Genomic DNA, 3,786 nt, shown 5'->3' with positions numbered 1-3,786 from the left:
CAATCCTACATTACTCAACCTCATGTTCATTTATGCACCCTGGGTTTCATGACGCCTAAAAAGACAAATAAGCAGCAATGGGAAAACATTTCTGTGGCTTAGTGTGGCTTTTGCTCCAAACATATCCTGAGCAGTTCTATGCCACAGGCATGCAAATGAGAAAGGGCTCAGTTAGCATTTGATGTTCAGAAATACACTTGATGTATTTTCACCTGTCACCCCCATCAAGACATAACTTCCCCCAGGAACAAAGTCCAGTGAACCAATGATTTGTGTGTTAGGACAAATAAACCCCTGAAAAGGCCAAGCCAGTCTGGTAGGTGCTGGCATGCTGACTATTTTTGGGGAGCTTACACTTCTAGAAGTGCTTTTCAGTGTGCTGGAGGCATCAGCTCAGGAATTGTACTGCCTCAGCCAGCCACAAAGAGGTGTTAAGATTGATCCTGTCACCCTGCAAGTAGAATCACAAGCCGTGGACAAGTCACTTATCTTCTTTGTCACTTGGTTGTGAGAACCGAAAATTATTTCTTTTTCCTCAGTTTGTATGAATGGTGCCTTACTTTGCCAGTGTTTGCATCACTGTGGTTTCCACAGTCATTTTAAAGCAAGGGGATGAACACTTCTTGGCAGAGCTGTGTGGTCACCATCTGACATTGAGAATTCCTACAAAAGTTTTTGATTTTTGATATGTATTATGCCACTTCCAAGGAGACATACATATATGGCTTCCTATGTAACTTACCCTACAGCAGAGCTGGTAAGAGCCATGTAAACACAGAACAAATCCTGCATGTCCAGCAGCAAGAACCTACACCTACTCCACTTAGGTACAACTGAGACAGGACAGCTAGACTTTGCTTGTGTGAGCAGAGAGTGTAGAATCTAAACAAAAAGAGGAAAATAAATTATTTTTATTTATAAAAATATAAAAGGTGTAGAATAGGTGCAGTAAAGCCAGAACATTCTTGTCCCAGTTAATAATTCGATCATTTTCCTACAGGACCGTGATTTCCCCCAGCAAACAACTTCCACAGAGCTCATACCAGGCACACAAGGATGTTTATCACCAGAGAGGATAATAAAACACTCACAGAAAGTCTGAATTCCAGACTCAATCACAAGGAAAACCAAGAACCAGTGCTTGACACCTTGCATTGAGTTATCGCTGTACACACTGGATAGCTTTCGCCTAAAAGGAAAGCTTGTGGTCACACAGGGATTTGAGATGGGAAGTGGAAGAAACACTGGCTCATTTTTTTTTTTTTTTTGCTATGTAGTATTTCTGTGTGACCAGATGTTTCTAACAGTTAAGCATGGCTAGGCCATCTAAACTCGCTAGTCGAAGCCTAAAGGACACAAGTCCACCAAGCACTGCACTCAGCTCATTACCTCTGTGAAGCGTCTAGTTAAATCTATGGGTACAAGGGGTAGAACAATGTCATGAAGACTGGGCAGGTACCACAGGAGAAGTCACACCCACATGTTTTAGGGCATTTCCCTTTACAGAAAACCTGACTATACTCATGTTACACAAGCTTTGGTCCACTCTGGACCACAGACTCTTTTGTTGCCATTTGTCATAAGTTGTCTGATTTCTCTTCTGTCTGTTCAAACAGTCTGAACAGACAGTTTAGAGCCCTCTGGGGTAGTGTTTCTCTAGCAAAATATAGGGGTGTGCATAACACGGCTTTGATGTAAAGGCAGGTGGAGGTTCTTTGGGGTGTTATAAGACCTTCTGGAAGGAGACCCCATTAAGCAGAGGGATCCTAAACTCATGCCTGCAACTAGGATCAGCTGGACATCCTGAAACAGAGAAGGAAGTAAACTAGCAGTTGTGAGACAGCTGGTCAGGACTCAAGCTTGTTTCCTAAGCAGATTTGTGTTATAACACCTAATATCTCTTCAGTGCAGAGGCAAAGAACCAGGTGAGCTCAGAGATGCAGGTTCCTTGGAGATACAGCACATTTAAGTGTATGTAGGGGTGCTGGTAGGATGTTTCCAAGGAGTTATGGAAGAAGCTTCCAGTGAAGAATTAGGTCGTGTCAACTTGGAAAGAGGGTCATAGTTTTGAAGCTTATTGGTCAGGGATATCAGTCAAGGATATTTCCCTGACGTGCAAGGGAAAGTAACAGTTCAGGACAGGTATGAGGTCTCATCCTGGCTGAAGTCAATCAGTAAAGTCACTGTATGGCTAGGTGTGTTTACAGCAGCCAGAAATCCAGTCTTTGACTTTCAGGCAAATCTCTACAGTGGGAGAAGATGGGGAAAGAAGAAACAGATCATAAAATGACATGACGTAATATATTTCCTCTAAATGCTTCAATGTGGAAAGACTGGTAAAGTTTTCCATGAGGTATTAGCAAGTGTCTCATTGAATAACCAAGAGAGCAGAAGCAAAATTAAAAACATGCCAGGGGCAACCAACAGGTTTTAAATTGTGGGTTGTTTTTTTGTTTTGTTTTGCTGGTTTTTTTTCTTTTAATTTCACTTTCTCATTTCACTCTGTATTAGGTAATTCATTATCTGCTTTAAAACAGGTATTATATGCTAGAGTCTTCATACTTTGCAGATGGCATGTTTAGACAAGCTCATTTGTGTGTTATCTTTTTTTGTCTGCCTGTATTCTTTTGGCTGCCAGAGTAGAAATCCTCTTTGCTCCTGACTTCCAGAAAATCTGGATCCCTGTTTCTCCTTGAAGCCAGCTGAAGCATATGGTGCCCTGACTGCATGAGCAAGAGCCCCGTGAATCACAGATGACCTTGTAAAAAGTATTTGAAAATGTTTTAGGCACAATTTTCAAAGAATAGAAGAAAGTCTTTAAGTTTACAAGTGACTTACCTTGCAAATGACATGAAAATATACCTCCCCGTACTGCAGCGTATTTTCCTCTCTTGGAAAGCTGTAGATGTTTTCTCTTGACTAAAAGAGCAGCTGTAAGTGGAGAGTGAACTGGAAGGTCATGTAAATTAAACTCCCCTTCACTTGCTCTCTCTTTCAGGACTACCTCCACGTGTGGCAAGGATCCAAAGTAGGAGTAACATGGGACCTGATCCAGTTCTCATGAAGTCAATCCCACTGGCTTTTATAAGGATTGGATCCAGTCCATGGTGAGGAGCTGGAAGGTGTAGTTTAAAATATCCCTCCTGTGTTTCCTTTTACATGCACACACCAATTCCCTTGCCTGTAGCTTGTTTCAGTAATAGTTTTCTGTTTTTTTCATCCAGGCTCATTTGTATGCAGCTTCTATACGGTTATTATCCTGAGGCTAGAGCAAGGTTTTGAAAGACTAAACTTCTGTGATTTAAGAATTACTGTTAAGTACAGTTTGCCTGATTTTTATCTTGAAGCTTTTAATAAATCCTGTCCTCACTGAATTAGAAATCCTACTTATTTTAGGAAGGTGAGTGTTCTCTTCCACCATGCCAACCTGAAAACCATAGCTACTAGGAGGTGCTGCTCCCAGGAGATTTATCTTACTCTAAAGTAGGGCCTGAGACCCTTAAGTCTTATCTTGCTCCCTGTTTCTGCAAAGCGCTCTGAGCCATAATGAAATCCTTCCTTGCACTTCCCCCTTTACAAAAATTACCATGCTGTTTGGTTTATTTAGACTTATATTTATAGAGTGTGACAGAACTGACATAATGATAATAATTGGGTTTGACACAGCATGAGCAGAAAATGTGCAGAAGAAAGGAGTGGCTTCATCTGAGTTTCATCTCAAGTTTATCCAGAGACAGGGAAATTGTGGTATAAGGTTTCTTCTGCCTTAGGACCAACAGGACCTGC

At 41.4% G+C, this 3,786-nt stretch overlaps 1 long non-coding RNA gene across 1 annotated transcript; it reads left to right on the top strand.

The window, feature by feature from the left end:
• The first annotated feature begins 3,008 nt into the window (after positions 1–3,008).
• LOC120324201 lies at positions 3,009–3,374 on the top strand. The gene is made up of 2 exons (XR_005565317.1): positions 3,009–3,107; positions 3,225–3,374. It is a non-coding gene; the product is annotated as an uncharacterized LOC120324201 (long non-coding RNA).
• Positions 3,375–3,786: the final 412 nt, after the last annotated feature.

This window comes from Pipra filicauda, unplaced genomic scaffold (genome assembly GCF_003945595.2).
Source record: "Pipra filicauda isolate LSUMZ 115617 unplaced genomic scaffold, ASM394559v2 scaffold458_size729537_pilon, whole genome shotgun sequence".
In the NCBI taxonomy this organism is placed as follows: Eukaryota; Metazoa; Chordata; class Aves; order Passeriformes; family Pipridae; genus Pipra; species Pipra filicauda.
Note: the sequence above shows the minus strand (reverse complement) of the source record. Positions and strands in the feature narration are given on the sequence as shown.